The sequence below is a fragment of the Portunus trituberculatus genome, chromosome 16 (assembly GCF_017591435.1).
Source record: "Portunus trituberculatus isolate SZX2019 chromosome 16, ASM1759143v1, whole genome shotgun sequence".
Taxonomy (NCBI): Eukaryota; Metazoa; Arthropoda; class Malacostraca; order Decapoda; family Portunidae; genus Portunus; species Portunus trituberculatus.
In genome coordinates, this window is record NC_059270.1 from 4262860 (window position 1) to 4281914 (window position 19055).

The 19055-nt window shown below is 39.7% G+C and overlaps 1 long non-coding RNA gene across 1 annotated transcript in view; it reads right to left on the bottom strand.

The window, feature by feature from the left end:
* Positions 1 to 17927, bottom strand: part of LOC123504559 — a 112459-nt gene extending 94532 nt beyond the window's left edge. The window contains exons 1-2 of the long non-coding RNA XR_006674869.1: positions 17699 to 17927; positions 17378 to 17537 (exon numbers count right to left, since the gene is read on the bottom strand). This is a non-coding gene — a long non-coding RNA (uncharacterized LOC123504559). The remainder of the gene's footprint in view (positions 1 to 17377; positions 17538 to 17698) is intronic.
* Positions 17928 to 19055: the final 1128 nt, after the last annotated feature.

A 19055-nucleotide genomic window follows, 5' to 3' on the forward strand; every position in this document is an offset into this window, starting at 1 on the left:
TGAAGGCAAAATAGTTAAATACGACCCAAATACGAATAACGTGGATGAAATTTGAGTAAATACTTAAAACCTAAAGGCAAAACAGCGAATTAAGAACTATATATGAACAATATGGATGAGAATTAAGTAAATGCATGAAACCTGAAAGCAAAAACAGTGAATTGCAAACTAACTATGAATGTAATACGTAAATACATAAACCTGAAGGCAAAAGCAATGAATTACGAACCAAGTATGAACAATGTGGATGAGAGTTAAGTAAATACATGGGACCTGAAGGCAAAGGCAGCGCATTGCAGCCTAGATATGAATAACGTAGATGAAAGGTGAGCAAATACACGAGACCTGAAGGGAAAAACAGTGAATTTCGCTCAATGAATGAATAACGTGGAAGAAAAGTCAGTAAATACACGACACCTGAAGGAAAAAAACAATGAATTACTATGAATGAATAAGTGAATAAAAGATGAGTAAATACATAGAACCTTAATGCAAAAACAACGAATTATGACTCAAATATGAATAACGTGAATGAAAAATTAATAAATCCATAAATCTGAAAACAAAAGGAGCGAATTACAAACTATGAATGAGTAATATGGATGAAAGCTGAGAAAATACACGAGTAAGCTTTTGCCCATAAACCGTGAACGGCGAGGATACCACATAAGCAGCGATGCACCGACAGAATACGATGAAAAAGTGTATCTAAAGGCGAACAAATGAAAGGGGAGGGCAAAGTGGCGCATTATAACGGTAAACGAACGTTGTGGTGGTGCGGGTTGAAATATTAGAGAATATATATCATTCTTATGTGGAAATGACGATATCAACGTGTTCTTTCGCAATATTACGCTGCGTGAGGCTGTAAAGTATATATCATTGGGAGAAATAGAGGAATGGTGGAAGTAAATATGTACGAGGTGGAATGCAGGTGTTTGTGATTAATGAGACGATGATGATGATAAAAAGAATGACAAGACAAAAAACAACAATGGTAATAATGATGATGATAATAATAATAATAATAATAATAATAATAATAATAATAATACACAGAAGAGGAACAAAGAATAAAAGAAAAGAAGGAGAAAAAGTGAAAATGAATAAGAATAAGAATAAGAATAAGAAGAAAAAAAAAGAAGAAGAAGAAAAGAAGAAAACAAAAAGAAGAAAAAGAAAACAAAAGAAGAAAAAGAAGAAAAGAAGAAGAAGAAGAAGAAGAAGAAGTTAACAGGAAACAAAAGAAGAACAAGAAGAAGAAAGAAGAAGAAGAAGAAGAAGAACAAGAAACAAAAAGAACAAGAACAAGAAGAAGAAGAAGAAGAAGAAGAAGAAGAAGAAGAAGAAGAAGAAGAAGAAGAAGAAGAAGAAGAAGAAGAAGAAGAAGAAGAAGAAGAAGAAGAAGAAGAAGAAGAAGAAGAAGAAGAAGAAGAAGAAGAGGCAGAAAGGGATATAAACACCACAAGCCTGGCTGAGTGAGGAATGCGGCGCCGATGGATGGAATGTGACTAGTTAACATGGAGACGCTTACATCACAAAGGGCGGCTGTCTCGTCCTTCTTGTCCTGAGAGAGCAGTAACACCATAACGACTGGACTCTCATCATCATCAGCAGCAGCAGTAGCGATAAAAAGAAGGAAAAAAAAAAAAATAAATAAATAAAATAAATCTGTCTTGTCTCGTCCTGAGAGAGAAGTAACATCCTAGCCACTGAATTCTCCTCCTCATCGTCGTCATCATCAGCTGTAGCGATTGAAATAAGGAAAAATAAAGGGAAAACTAAAAAATAATGAAATGATAACTAGTTTTGAGCCTTCTTCTTATCCAATCACTTTTGTCATCTATATACATCCTTCTATTTGTATCTATTGTATTCTGCTAAGTTGAATTAACCTCTGACGCGTTTCTCTATTCATTCTGCATAGTATCTGATCATTTTACACAGCTTCAGGAACTCATGTAGGGTTTAAAATAGTGAGGACTGTGGCCATTAATCTCTAAACCTCCATAGACCCTTCCTACTATCAATAAAATCGTCTAATTGTACACAAATCTCAAGGTAAAGAAGTGTCCTGGTATTGAAGAAGTTAATGTGACTGGCTTAACTACTCCAGAAGCGTGATGTGATGAGATACGTAAACAAAGGATGAACAAAATGAATGGCACAAATTTCTGTTTAGGTTTGGTGAAGTTTGGGTCATTTTAGGTTGCTAAGTTAAATTATGTGAAGATAGTTTTGTGTCAGGTTAGCTTAGGTTTTGTTAAGTTAGATTAGGTTAGATTTTGTTAGGTTAGGTTAGGTAAGGTAAGGTAAGGTAAGGTAAGGTTAGGTTACGGTTGCGTAAATTCACTTAAGGTAAGGTATGGTTAGGTTTGGTTGCGTTAATTCACTTAAGGTAAGGTTAGGTAAGGTTAAGTAAGGTTGGTTCCGTTAATTCACGCAAGGTAAGGTAAGGTTATGTTAGGTTAGGTTAAGCTTGGTTTGGTTGCTTTAATTAACATAAATTCAGATTGTTTTTTCTGGCTTATTATGTCAGGCAAGGTAAGGCTAAGTTGGGTTAAGTTAATCAGGTTAGGTTAGGTAAGTTAGGTTATGTAAGGTAGATCAAAATTAGCTGCGTTGACTGTAATTTTTCTACATTAATTAGGTTAGATAAGGTTAGGATAATTAAATTTAGTCAGGATTAGGTTAGTATGTTAGGTTAGCTTCGGTTGGGATAAGATGAGTCAGCACACAGAGACAACAGACTAAGCATATGAAGCGAAAGAGGATAATGAGAAGAGCGTGACATTCGATATGCGGGAAGCGAATGGCATGGATTAAAAATGTAAAGGTGAGCACAGTGGCGTCATTAGGAGGAATCTGAGTGACGTGACCAGGTAATGTGATCCACTTCCCCACCAACACCTGGCCATCACACCTGCACATCACGACCACAAAGGAACACAATGCACAGGCATGAACGACGCACCGGCGATATACATGGCAATACATACACACATAAATAAATCAATGTGCGAGTGAGTGACTACATGTATATATTGTGTGTGTGTGTGTGTGTGTGTGCTTGTGTGTCATCTACTTTAAACGATTCCTCTGCAGTGTTAGAGTCACGCACCACTGACGCTGAGATTACCCTTCTTCTTCCTCCCCTCCCTTACCACACACACACACACACACACACACACAAGCCTGACCCCGTGGCGGTTTATTAATACGGCACTAAAAATACCAAGGCAGAGGGTCACACTCCACCCTTAACACTGGAGGTCGATCGTCACGTGCCTCACACTGCCGCTCATGCCGCCGCCGCCTCCACCACCATCACCACGACTACTCCTTACTCCTGCTACTAACATCACGACCATCACCATCACCACCACTACTACTACTTCCACTCCTACTACCACCAACCACGACCACGACCACCACCACCATTACTGCTAGCACTATCATCACCAGGACTACCACTATCACTACTATCATCACTACGAGCACCTTCATTACAAACACCACTGCCAATACCACAACTACTACCAATATCACCACCACCACCACCACCACCACTACCACCACCACCACCACAACCTGTCAGCACACAGAAGCTTCATTTAAACAGTCGGAAAAAAATGATAAGACTGTAATATAGGCAGTCTTGAGTCACTGATCTCTGCCTCTCTCTCTCTCTCTCTCTCTCTAGTAAAGGGAAGCCTAAGGAGGCACTGGGTGAAGCAACAAGCCCTGTGTGGTGAGATGTGGGCGCGTACTTTTACAAGCTTTAAATGTCACAAAGATAGATCAGGCTGTCGAACGTGTCTTTCATACTGATGCTGGAAAATTCGTGTTAAAATGCCACTTGAATCACATAATTACTCCTGAGACTGTAATAATTTCAACTATCGCTGGCTAAATTAAAAGCTGGAATGAGGAATTACTTGGGAATAAAGTTTACGGTCAGAAATCAACTTGCTAACTTTGCTTTCACTATATTTTTTTCTCGTTCTACCTCAGTTCACTTGTTCGTTTATTTAGTGTTGATATTGCTCTTGCCTTAAACATTGTTGCTTGCACGTTTCTATTTGACTTATTTGTTACATCTTTCCTTAAAAATTAATCACGAAACATGTTTACTTATTCTATAGTCTATGCTGCACCTACAATCTTTACACTGGGTAGAAATAACAAAATCCCTTCTATTTTCTTCTAGATGGTTAAAAGATTCCATGTATTACCTGTGGTTGTTGCTATTGGTTTCATATCCCAATGAGAAGCCCAGTTTACTGATTTACTGGGAATCTATCAGTTACCAATTTCTAAGAAGCTCGCATCTGGATACCATGGAGATCATATTTCAGACTGCAGGAATACACTTAAACACAATGCAATAAATAAGAAAGATGTGTTACTTTTTGTTATCGACTGTTGTCCATGACTGTACCTAAATGATATAGTGCGTTAGTTGTCAGTTTGCATAAGGGTTTGACAGCAAGACAGAGCGATGAAACCCTCTACATCTCTACACCGTGGCCATTGCTGCTATCTACGAGTACTTAGCAATGTGTGTGCGTTAAGTGTGCTGTGAGTGAGTTCAATTGACAGTGACCTTAGATTCAAGATAATTTTGTTAGTGTTTTTCCAATTCAATACTACGACGCTTACTAATTGGTGATTTTATACAGGTTCAGAAACTTATGCAAGAGATTAAAGTGGTGAAGACTGTAGACATTAATCTTCTGACCTCCATAGACCCTTCTTAATGTGAATAAAATGGTCTAATCGTAAACAAATTTGAAGGTAAAAATGTGTCCCAGTATTGAAGGAGGTTTAAGATCTGAGGCATTACACGTATATATTTGTCTTCTTACTGGTGTGTGTGTGTGTGTGTGTGTGTGTGTGTGATGAACTACACCGCACGTCTTTCTCCACCATCCAGTGGTATATACAAGGAACAAAAGACATAGGTGGTATCCCTCAAGGCGAATGAATACAACTACTCCTACACTAATTATAACCTCATTCCTGCGACAAATCCAATGTACCACTCACTCCTCCACCGCCTCTTCGCACGCGTGACACAACCAGCAACAGTCTCTAACCCTAGCAGCCTGTAATACCGCGGCGGCCACAGTGGAGCCTCAAGACCCTATGTGGTGAGTAGGTGGGGAGTGAACGGCCACACAAGACTGAGTGACGGAGCGACCAGAGAGCAGCGGGTGGCCTGTGTGGCGGAGGAATGGTCTAATGTGCCACTGTTATTATTGTTGTTGTTCTTCTTTCTTGTTGTGTTATTCCGCTTCTTGTTTAACTTCTACTGTTCAGTTTTCTTTAATTCTATCCTTTATTTTTCAAGTTACTATCGTTATTACCTCGAGTGTCTACAAAACTACGATTTCTGTGCCTTTTTCCTTCACTTTTCTATTCAAACAGCTCTAATCAACTCCTATTCTTTCCCTCTTTGCGTATCTCCCATCAGTCACTCCGTCAGTCAGTCAGTCAATCAATTCTGCTCCTCAATGCGCCATTCCTCGCCTCCAACGTCGTTACAAAGCCATATCTGTCACATCTGTGGTCAGCATTCCTTACCCCGAACCTTGCCGCCCCACCCCTCCTTGTCTTCCCGCTCCCTGTCACTCTCCCCACAAGTCTCCCCAGAGTCAGGGGTCGAGTCGTGCCGGTTTTGTGTTCTCCCTCCACCGCACGATATCCAATCCTCTCCTCCTCCTCCTCCTCCTGCTGTTCCTCCTGCTTCTCCCCTCTCTTGCCGGGGCCACAGCAGGAGGTGTGAGGCCCCTCGGAGCAACGGCTAATGGCTCGCTCGCCTCCCCTCCTCCTCCTCCTCCTCGACGAGATCGATCCTACTCCTCCGACAAAGTCCCTCGCTTTCAGTGGACGTGTTTCAGACTGACTGGCCGCAGCAGCCTCTTCTAAACACACACACACACACACACACACACACACACACACACACACACACACACACACACACACACACACACACACACACATGGGAGCGAGAGAGAGAAAGAAAGTGTGCAAATATTCATCCATCCACACGTTCGACAGCCTTCTCCTCTTTCTCCTCCTCCTCCTCCAGTCCACAGAGCACATTACCCTCTCACCCCCATCTCCTTGACGCCTCCTTCCTTCCTTCCTCACCTCTCTCCCCCTCTCGCCCTCCTCCTCCTCCCAGACCCACGTCCCTACCACCCGTCGCGAACCAATCACTTCTCGCGGGGGTCACGACCTATCGGTGGGCAAAGTTCACCCAAATCCCTCCAGATCCTCCGGGAGACACATTGCTTGCCTCACAACACGCCGACACACAGACATGACTAAGGGGGATGGAGGAGGAGGAGGAGGAGGAGGAGGAGGAGGAGGAGGAGGAGGAGGAGGAGGAGGAGGAGGAAGGGGTAAAGGATTGCTTGCCATCGCTGTGTGCAAACAACTGAAGGAAACTTTGCTGTGATATGATTTGGGGAGATTGACAGATGCACTTACTGACACAGATAAATGAATAGACAGAGATAGACAGAGATAGACTGGTAGATAGATAGATAGTTAGTTAGTTTATTGACCACTGTGTATTAAGACAACATATCTAAACTTAAGATACAATGATAACAAAAACTATACACGAACAAACAAAAGATACACACACACACACACACACACACACACACACACACACACACACACACACACACACACACACACACACACACACTTACCTATATTGACAGTTTTGAAAGAACAATATGATAAAACCAATGCCATGAAAGGAAGACACATAAGCTGCTTCACTCAATCCTATATAAGAATATTATTAGACAAGACTTTCCCCCCAGCCCCCTCGCGCACACACACACACACACACACACACACACACACACACACACACGAGACAAACCAACAATATCTCCCCTCATACAACACAAACTACACCTCCTTAACTAAACACAACAAGGAACACAAGAAAATACACACTAAAAAAAAACCACAATTGATGAACACAAGACTCAAGAACGCACACGAGTCATCTCATTCCTCACTTCCAGATTACACAAGTTGCATCGTACGAGGAGTAGAACAAGCCTTATCTGAAATGGCATCAAGGACAAGCGAGCAGCGAGGGGCGTGGGAGGCAGGTACTGTAGTGAAGGATAGGTAAAGTAGCAAGCATTGAAGACTACGTAAAGGGAGAAAGGGAGATGGAAAGAGTGGCTTTTACGAGAGTTTTGTAACTATGACACTAAAAATTTGAATAAGAAATGGTACAGGTGTAATGTAAAAGGGTTATATATAAAGGAAAAGGATAAGAATTTGAAGGGTAAATTTGGTTAATAGTGTTCTGAGGTCTTTGAATAAAACAATGCAACGCCATCGTGATCTCGTGCATTGGTGTGCTGTGCTGTGGCGGCGCTAAAAATTCAATCATTCATTTAATCAGTCAACCAAGTAATGACGCGCCACCCAATCTACAAATTAATCAAATGGCGTCACGCAGACTGAATGACCTCCTCCCCCACTCTCCCCTTCCCATCCCTTCCATCCACCCCCACCACTTCACACAGATCAACATGGCCATTTTTTTAATCGTGACACTTAATTACAACTTTTTTTTTTTATCAATTAGCTCTTGTAGTTATAATTTCGTTTCCTAAAGATGGACTCGAGTGTTGCTTTTTAGACTGTCACTTGTATTTACACACACACACACACACACACACACACACACACACACACACACACACACAGACACACACGTATATACATTACAAGTTCATTTTCTCTCTGTTTCCCTTTTTCTCCTTCTAATCCTCTTCTTCTTCCTCGCTTCTCCTCCTCCTTCTCCTTCTCATCCTCTTCTTTTTCCTCACTCTTCGTCCTCCTCCTCCTCTTCCTCCTCCTCCTTCGTCTTTACAATATTTTTCTCTTCATGATTATAAATGGCAAGACTTTTCACTCCCTCAGGACTTCAATTGATGTTCGTCTATGCAAAACTCAAGTTACATCTCAAGTGAACGGTTCTAGACGAGACGAAATCAGATTTAAGGAGATGGCGGGAAAAAAAAAAAACTGATTCGCCAAAAGAGTTTCAGACGAGAGGAACAAACTTAGCAGAAACGGGGTAAGTGGTCAGACATTGCGTCGTGTCATGATGTGGTTGGATAAATTCATGGGTTAAGATGGTAGGGATAAGTTTTAAGTGGTCAGGTGCCAGTTTTATCGAAGTTAAGTGGCGTTTTGGTGTCTTTTTCGTATTCTTTTCTATTCTCTGCCTGTTTTAAGTCCTTCAGTACCATGACGCGTTTGCACATTCATTCTGCTTACTACTATATTTCATACAGGTTTAGAAACTTATGTGGGGATTAAAATAGTGAAAAATGTGACCATTATCTTCTGATCTAAATAGACCCTTCCTAATGTCAATAAAATGGTCTAATCGTACACAAATCTCAAAGTAAAAAATGTGACCCAGTACTGAAGAGGTTAAGGGTTCAATTAATTCTTTGTCCTATCTTTTCATGGATAATATTTCGTCACTATTATTTCTTTTCTTTATAGCTTAAAACAACGACTATCATGGATGACTATATACTTAATCAATTACTCTTAGTCATGTTTGGTTGCCTTACCTCAATACTCAGCGCTCTGGTATTGCATTTGCAGCAAACTCACTAAATTGCAATACGATGTTAATTTTTTGAGAGCGTTATTCTATTAGTTAGGGAGGGACACACGCACATACACGTGTAGGTGGGTTTTCGCAGAGCCCTATATAAGTATCCGCGTGTGTTGATAAGGCTGTTAGTATCACGGGGCTTCAAGTAAGGTTCAGAAGACAGTCAACACGTGTATTGTTCTTATCTATCTACAGGAGACAAAACAATCCTGACTAGTAATATCCCTACAACACACACACACACACACACACACACACACACACACACACACACACACACACAATGCAAACGAGAAAAGTTTTTACACACATTTTCGTTTATAACCACCTCATTTTCTACAATTATCTCGTGTGAATTAACTTTTCTTTCATATTCACACTCAGACATTGAAAAGACTGCACGTATTTGTCTAGAGATAAAATGCAAACTATTAATTTCTTCAGTACCAAGACGTTTCCATATTCATTCTGGTTACTATTCGGCAATTTCATACTGCTTCAGAAACGTATGTTGGGATTAGAATAGTAAAGACTCTGGACATTAATCTTTTGACCTCCACAGACCCTTCTTAATGCAAATCATACACAAAAAATCAAAGTAAAAATGCATCTCAATACTGAAGGAGTTAAATCTGAAACTATTGATTAACTAACTGGCTGACTGACTGACTGACTGACTGACAGACTTATTGACTACATGATTCTTAGTTCATACGTGTGACGGAAATAGAAGACACATCGAATGGTTAATAAATAAAGTCTGCTAGGTCATCCCCTCAAATCAAGTCAAAGTGAAGTGATTACAAAAGAAAGACAATTGAATTCCTTTGATGTTTTTATGCTCCTTCCTGAAAAGCTCTGATAGTTGAAGTCAAAGGAAGGATATAAAACAGAAACAGGTCGAGAGTTCCAGAGTTTACCAGGGAAAGTGACGAGAGAGCAGCTACTGGTTAAGACTTTATATCTCTTTTTCTTTCACTTTTTATTACATTCTCCATCTCTCGCAATTTTCAAAGGTAAGACTGATCAGCTGGTGGATTAGTAAAAGCAGGATCGGACAGGGCAACGTTCGCTGATAAGAGATTTATAAGTGATTGGAAAGGAAGGAAGGTATGTAGGTAGGAAGTTGATGCTGGCAATATTGAGGCAGTCACACCCACACACGTGATAGAAATGCCGGATTGTTTCCTTCATTAGTTGAGTCACGTTGTGTTGTGTTAGTGAAAGCATATGACACGTTATTAACTCTTACACTATTAGATTCCTTTTCTATAATTACATGCAACTTTAATACTTATTGTACTAAAAGATAATTAAATAGTTTTGTATCTTAGTTAAGTCGCGTTAAGTTGGTGAAGGCATATGGCACGTTATTAACTATTACACTATGAGATTCCTTTTCAGTAATACCATGAAACTTTGATACTTATTGTACTAAAAGATACTTAAATAGTTTCGTAGCTTAGTTTGACATATGACTTTTTTTCAACTCTTTTAAAACAAGATTTCCTTCTGTAATCATTTGTAATTTTGATACTTATGTTACGGCCCGCCCGTAACATACTCCACTACCATCACCTCCTCCGCTTGCTACCTCGTTCGCCACCTTTCCACCTATCCTCCACGTCACCGTTTCATGAACCCTCTACGTCACCGTCTCATGAAGCCCGCTACTGTCCCGAAGTTGGATTCACGCGGCCCCATTCGACTCAAGCGGAAGTGTTAAGCGAGCTCCCTGAGCTTTTAAGTCAGTCGAGGTCATGGCCTCAACCAGTGAACACAAAGTCTCTTGGAATACCGTGGGATCCACATCACCCAGCACTTCGCCACCTCATAAGTATCACTTCCCCTCGTCCCGTTTTTTCCACATTGCTTCCATATAGGAGTAGTATTATTGTTAGGTATTGTTAAGTTGGGTTCTTTGTTATATTTGTGTTATATCTATATGTGTATGTCAGTTTCATGTTTTGTTATTGGGTTATTAAAAAGTTGCTGTAGTGCCCCTTTGCATATCCTCACCAGTTGAACCTGCAGTGTTTTTTTTATTGTTCACCGGCTTCCCGATGCCAATCTTACCCATTTAACCGGTGAACGTAACACTTATGATACTAAAAGATATTTGAATAGTTTTGTATGTTAGTTACGTCGTGATTGTGTTAACGGCATATGACACTTTATTAAGTTTAACACTACTAGATATCTTTCTGTAATTACATGCAACTTTGATGCTTATTGTACTAAAAATACGCAAATAGTTTCGTAGCGTTGTTAGGTCGCGTTAAGATAGTAAAGCATATGATACTTTAATAATTCTAGCGCTATTAGATTTCTCTCTAATTATATGAAACTTTGATACTTATTGTAGTAAAGGTATTAAATAATTTTGTACCGTGTTTAATTAGTAAAGGCATGACACTACTAACTTCCACAAAGGTTTTTTTTTCTGTAATTACAGGAAATTTTGAAACTTATTGGACTACAGATAGTTTTGTAGCTTAGGAAAGACGAAATTCACCTCCTTTGATACTTATTATACTAAAAGGTATCAAATAGTTCTGTATCATGCTTATTTAGTGAAGGCATGACACTTAACTTTCATTACTAGATTTCTCTTGAATTATATGAAACTTTGATACGTATTCCAGTCGATAGTTTTGTAGCTCAGGAAAGACATAATTCACCTCCTTTGATACATGTACTAAAGATTTGTATCGTGTTTTAGTGACGGCATATGACACTTTCTTTACTCTCACTACTAGATTTCTCTCTGAATTATATGAAATTTTGATACTTATTCCTCTCCACAGATAGTTTTGTAGCCTCTGACGTCTCCTGTTCCGTCTCGTACCTCGGCATGTCCGTGCAAAAGAAAGAAATGAGGAAGAAAAAATAATTACACACCCTCTCACTGTCAGCAAAGGATCACCACAGCACCAATGAGAGTGTTGGATCTTTCCCTGCCATCTGAATCACCTATGTCGTCCAGTGAAGCAATACAACAAATGTGTGTGTGTGTGCGCGCGTTAATTTTCTGGTGTGTGTGTGTGTGTGTGTGTGTTTATTTTTTGGTTCAGGTGTGTGTGTGTGTGTGTTTACTCTATTCACTACTTTATTTCTCATTTGTTTAAGTTTATCAATTTCAGTACGTTCCCTTTTTATTCTTTTATTTAATGGACACGATACGACTCGAAACTCCTGCAATCAACTTTTTTCTCTTTTTTACTATTTCATTTAGTCTACCTGCGTGTTTTAGTTTATTAATTCTGGTAGGAGAATTTTAACTTTTCCAGTCCTTTTTTTTCATTTCACAGATACTATTTCAAAATTGCTGTTGTAATCACATTTTTCTTCCTTTTTCCTCCAATACCCGTGTTTCCATTGGCTTATTCATTTCGGTACAAGTTGCTTTTCTTTTTCTCTCACCATTCCATCAACACGATCTTGAAATTGTTGTACGGTGCCACACAAGCTCACTGGTGCTGGAGGAGGGTGGGTAGGTAGGGGACGTTGCTTGCATCACTCACCTTACCAAACAATTGAAGGTGTTACGTTAAAAACACTTTTTTTTTTATCCAGTGTGTTCATCCTACTTCTCTTGTTTCTACTCATCTTTTTCCTTGTCTTACTTTTTCTTTCTTATCTTTATTTCAACCTTCTCCTTCTCCCTCCTTCTCTCCCACAATAAGTCTGACAGGTGTAAGGACAATGTGGAGTGTTCTGAAGAGTGGAATGACTAATATTGTGGACTGTTTTGATAAGTGGAATGGTTGATTTGTGAGTTTTTTTAATAGATGGAAGGATAAATATTGTGGAATTATTTGACCTGTGGAATGATTAATGTTGTGGATTTTGATAGTGGAATGGAAGATGTCGTGGAGTATTTTAATAGTGGAAAGACTAAATTTTGTTGATTTTGAGGGATAAATGGACTAATTGTGGAGTGTCTCGATAGATGGGTTAAAAATGTGGAATGCTTTGATATATGGAATGAAAGAGATGTTGTGGAGTTTTTAATAGTGGAAAGACTAAATTTTGTTGATTTTGAGGAGTAAACGGACTGATTGTGGAGTGTCTCGATAGATGGAAGGGTTAAAAATTTGGAGTGCTTTGGTAAGAAGGGTTAAAAAAATGTGGAATGCTTTGATTAAATGGAAGGAAGGAAGGAAGGAAATTATGAGGAGCTTTAATAAGTGGAAGGACTAATGATGTTGACGATTTTGAAGAGTAAATGGAGTAATTATGGAGTGTCTTGGTAGATAGTGTTAAAAAACGTGGAATGTCTTGATAGGTAGAATGAAAGATTGTGGAGTAATTTTTGTAGAGTAATTTTGTGGACGATTTTGAAGAGTGAATGGAGTAAATGTGGTAGATGGAAGGATTAAGAATATGGAATGTCTTGATAGGTGGAAGGAAGAATTTTGTGGAGTGCCATAAAGGGCCAAAGGGAATTGTTTTTGAAAGGACACCGTGGGAGGAGTGTTATGAGGAGTGCACGTCCTGGTAGATGAGCCTAATGTGGCTTTATGTTCCCTTTCCCACGTAGAATTTCTGTTTTATTTCCTTATTTTCCCTTTCCTCGAATGTTTTATTTCCTTTCTTTCTTTCCCGTTAACTCTCTTTCATATCTATCATCTTCCGTCTCCATTATTCTTGCTTTTCCATTTTTGTTTTATTCCTTCTTTCTTTACTTCCTTTTCTTTTAACTCTCTCTCCCCTTTATTTTTCTCTTATTCTCTCGTTCTGTTTTCTTCCTCTTCCTCATCCTTTCTTTCTTCAATGCTTTATGTTAATTTCTTGCCATTCTTGTCCTTCCTTTCCCCGCTTTCATCATTCTTTCCATTTTTGTTATTGGTTTAGTGTTTTTCTCTCTCCCCTTTCCAGCTTTTTCGCCTTCCTTTTGATTATCCTAAAACTTCCTTCCTTTCTTCTTTATCTTTGTTCAATGCTTTCGTCTTGTCTCTTCCTTCTTGCATTTTCTCTTATGCTTTATTAATCTTTCCATGTTTCTTTTCCTTCCTGCATTTTCTTCGTCCTTCTTTATCAGTCCTTTCGTTTTGTTTATTTCCATCTTGCATTTTCTTTCTTTATTAATCTTTTTATGTCTCTTTTCCATTTTGCATTTTTCTTTGCCTTTATCAGTTTTATCTCTTTCTTCCTTTTTTTTTATCTCTCCACGTAAATCAGCTGCGTGCTATCTAAACAAACCGTATATTCTAAGTATTTCCTGCCATAGTCACTGTCATAGATTTGTCCCGCATTGTAGGTTTTCTTCTCTTCGAGGTGAAAACGCGGGAGAGCACTCGAGGTGAAAACGCGGGAGAGTCAGTGCTAAGGTTTTCATCCATACAAGTACCTAATACGCATCTCTGGGAAGGTACGTGCACGGTTCTACGGACAGGAGGGATTGTTTACTGGTATGACAGTTGTGGCTTCTTCTGAAATGGTCTTGTGCAGAGTTGGATTATATTTTGGGGAAGATAAAACTTTGAGCAATTGTGAATGATTGTTTAGTAAAGTTTTTATTTCCCGTTGTTGTTGTTGTTGTTGTTAGTATCGTTATTATTATTATCAGTATGGGAAGGCAAAACTTAGAATAATGGTGAATGACTGTTTAGTAAAGTTTTATTTCCCGTTGTTAGTATCGTTGTTATTATCACTACTACTATCATTATTATTATTCTTATTACCACCATCATTATTACCATCACCATTATACGGTAAAAAGTACGAAATTTGCTTGGTAAAATTTCACCGTATTACTGACGTCCATCCAATGTCATTACCAGGTAAAGGGTTAATGAGGCTGAGTAACCACACGTCAGGTGTCACGGTGGTCGTGTTAAAGCGGCACCGTGTTGTTGTAAAGCTTCCTTACGCACACTGCATGCTGTTGCTATGATTTTGTCGTGGGTTAGAACTTGTTAATCCCTCACAGGCGTGTTACCTACCATGATACGTCTATTTACATCAGAGGAATTCACAAAGCGATCGTAACGAGTCTCTTTTTATGCAAGAGGGGAAGCTGGCCAAGGGCAACAGAAGAAAAAAAACTTTTGGAATACCAGTTCCTTTAAACATTGGAGCATAATTAGCCAAATGTCTGGGACAGATGGAAATATAGAACCAGGCAGGGAGTTCCATAGTTTACCAGAGAAAGTTATGAAAGACAGAGTACTGATTAAATCTTGCATTAGAAAGTTTGGACAGAATAGGGATGAGAAGACAGCCTTGTGCACGAAGGCCGCAGGAGGAGAGAAGGCATGCAGTTAGCTATAAAACGTGCCATAGCAAGGGCAAAACGATGCATTCTTGTCATAAACTGTCTGTGGGTAATGACACAGACACAACATCTCAAGCTCTCCAGCTCAGGAAATGTTTAAGAAAAAGGACGTAATGAATGGACCAAGTGACACAAGAGTTCATCAGGATACTGTTTAGACCGTGCGGGTATTCTCCTTCATCAATCTAGTGAGGAAAGCTTAGTGACACAGAAAGGAAAAATCCACTTACTCCAGAAATTAAGGTGATCCGAACACTTGGAAACCTTGCTGCCGGGAAAAGATACACGGAAACTACAAGTGTGGAGTAGTGATGGTCTTGTGATCGTCAAGAGAACCTCCTTGCCACCTTTGTTTACATTGAGGCGCTTCTACGGGATCACATTCACCGCATTTAAAAGACTGAATTTCCATCTTACTGTGTCTCTTATCCTGATGAACAAAATATTTATGGAGGCTAAAAATTAGTGGTTAATAAAAACTTCTGCCATGTATTTGAAATCAAGTAAGCGCTGGATGTAGCCGACAGTTATGGCGTACGGTTTCGCTTGTTATAACTTGTATCATACGACATATTATGGATCTTTTAAGTTGTGATACGCATCTGCCATAGTTATGACACATGTCATGACTTAATGATGAATACAACCTCTGACCTTTGCGTTTTCAGCTGAGAAACATGACAGTCACTCGGCGCCTCCCGCGCCACACTCTCGGCCCGCCTGCTGCACTGGTTCAGGTGACGCCTGAGTGACAAGGCAAGTCACTCTGATCAGGTGCTGAGAAAAGATAAGATGAAGCAGAAATATTCCATTTCTGTGGCCTTGTCTGCTGCAGTGCTTCAGGTTATTCTTCTAATATTCAGGTTCAGTCTGGTATTAAGAAAAGACTGGAAACACTTTGATTGCTGCACCGCTATGACGAGCACTGTCATTTCCTTTGAAAACAATTATTGAAACCATGTAAATTAAGTACTTTTGCTTCACCGCGTAAAATTTTATTTCCTATGCTATAAAGAAATATTTTTCCAAGTGATTCTCTTGATATATGGTAGATTCTAATGAATAGACAAATAAACAATAAGACTAAAATACATTACCGTATCGCCACTCCTTATACACGCATTGCTATAGACGCAGCAGCGGCCATCCTTAAGGCCTGTCTACACGAGCGGGCCTGCTCGGCGGGTTCTGCCCGTGAATGTTGTCCACACGACCGAAGTGATGAACAGCCGGTGTAGCAGTTACAAGTGAAGTCCCGGGTAGAAGTGAAGTACTCCTCGCGGCAGCTGCCAGACTTAAGCTTCAGTTTACCCCACGCCTTCGAAGGGAATGAATTGTTGTGACCGCAGTTCTCCAAATATGTCTGTTTCGGTCTGAACTTTTAAATAAGTTAATTATTTGAAATTAATTGCCTTTATTAAACTAAATATACTACCTTTGTGAAGTAATTAATAACGGCTTCTCATGAAACACTATATAGGCCTACGTACATTACAGACCTAGCTAGTTAGCTATCAAGTAATAATATAATATAATGATATTATAATCGAAGTAATGCAGCTGAAATTATGAATATTCCAAAGTTTCCATTGGTTTTGCCCATGTCAGAGACCTTTTCACCCTCTGGCCGAGGTCCCTGTGTTTTTTACCCTCGGGGGCCTTGGCTCAACCTAACATGTTGCTACTAATATATATATATATATATATATATATATATATATATATATATATATATATATATATATATATATTTTTTTTATTTATTTATTTCCAGCACTCGATCTTAGTGAGTTATTATTGCTTATATTCGCATCTCCTTAGTTTCTTCTCCTTACTCTTTTCATTAATATCATCATGTTCGGCAGCCCGCATATGTATTCACAGCCATTCTGCTCTGTATTAGACTAATAATGTTTGAAAAAAGACTTCACTTCTACCCGGGACTTCACTTGCAACTGCTACACCGGTGACCGGGCCTGCCCGACGATGTTGCCAGTAGCGGGTGGAGTGCGGAACAAGAACCATGGTGCTTAGCATTGTCAAGAAAAAGATTTTGTGCTCTATGATAATAGCTTTGTGTCTCAAGAAGAAAAAGAAGAAAAGGATATGGTGTAAAGATTGGTTAAAGAAAAGAAGTATGTTTGGAAGCACTGCAACAATACTTCATGAAATACAAAGTGCTACTATGCCGTGGGATGTGGGCCCGCTGTGGGTTCACGATATTATTTTGCGTCTGGAGGGCTAGAAACTCCAGCTACCGGGCACCAGCTCAGTGATTTCGCTCGGCGGGCTTTCGGGCAATTTGATCGTTTGCCCGTCAAATATGCCCGTTAACGGGCAAGCCCGCCGATCAGGCCCGCTCGTGTAGACAGGCCTTTACACAACTATCTACAAAAAGGACAGTCACTTACATTGCTTCAGCTCAATGTCTCCTCAGAAACTTCAGTCCCTGGCCAGGCCTCGTCCCTTCGGTTAGTTGGTTTGAGAGATGAGTGTCTCTTGATAGAACGACTTACTACCACTATTTGTACGACTCCTGCGTGGATATCGTCTCAGTACGCCCAGCCAGCACTGTGATGGGTCGTCATTAAACATATATCCCATGTTCCTATGAGGGCAGTCTTAAACAACACAGCACAACTATTGCTTTAACCATCATGGCTATTAATGGGTGACAATTATTACTAATCAATATCATCCATCAACACCAACTCACGTCTTTCCATACTCACTTATTCTCTGTAGCTTGTCAGATCACACAGTCTTAGTCTTAGTCAGTATCCAGCAACACCACCTCACGTCTTTTCACACTCTCTTATTCTCTGTAGCTTGCCATATCACACAACGCTGTTCGGTTTTCCTTTACTAATATGGTGGAGGGCAGAAATGAAGCACTAATCACTATAAACACTATAAACAACACTCGTGACTCCGGATCTTCTCTAAGCCTGTTTCCTTCCCACAGTTCTCACACTGGCTTGGCGTCCCTCTAGGTTCACTTCGGAGCTTCGACTCTTTCCTGATAATATACGCAGTAGATGGCGCGGCAGTTTTATTCATTCACCATAACTCTCTATGACACCTTAATGCTGACACTGTTCCCACATGTATTGCTAAACATTAATAACATTTAACATCGATATGAACTGTTTACGGTGATCAATCATCTTTCTGCTTGGAGATTCGAAAACGTTCGGGGTCTCAAAGTCTCCAGACCCGTTTTCTATTACAATAATTCATGCGGGACTTTTATTTTCCTCAAGCTCTGTGTGAGTTGCAAAAATTTCGATAAAATGAAGGTAAGGATGACTTTTCTAGATGTTTCAATACTATTAACCTGATTAATTTCTCTCTTTTTCTGCTCTTGCTTGATACGCAAACCCCTGAGGAGACACGAGACGCCTTTGTTGTCAATACCGCAATGTCTCTGCACACCTGAACACTCGTAAGGTTGATTACTCCCTGAAAACTGCAAATGGAAGGGAGAGTGCTCAGTGATACGTATCTGGCGGTGTATTCCGTGCATTCAATGTCTGGCTGAAGGCGCTGGATTGTAACTTGTATTAACTGACACAAGGACGTAAGAATGGTGGTGCAGGGCTAGAAATCAGGATATGGGTAGAAGGAACGCCTTTCAAGTTTGATTTTTCTTTTTTATGTAGGGAAGAGCGCCAGCCAACGGCAAAAACAAATAAGAGATTAAAAAAAAGGCCCACTTGAGTCCTGGCTCTCTAAAAAGATGAAGTGAGAGCTGTACAAAAAGCAGGAATGACTTACTTTGTAGCTCTCAAATAGAGTGGTAGATGACTGGAGTGGACTCAGCAATGTTACATAAATACGTGGATAGGGATGGCAGGTGGATGTTACTGTAGGTGTGCACTATTCCTGTTGATTCTCCTTATTTCCCTACATGTTACAATAATCTCACGACACTTGTTCTCTCATCTTTAATAACTCATAACTCGCTTGCCTTTTTTTCTTTAGAGATTGGCACCTTAGTCGCGTATTTGTGTCTTATTTTTTTCTTTTTCTTTTCCACGTACATAAAAGAAATATTAATAGAAATGTTTTGTGTTCGGTTCTTTGTTC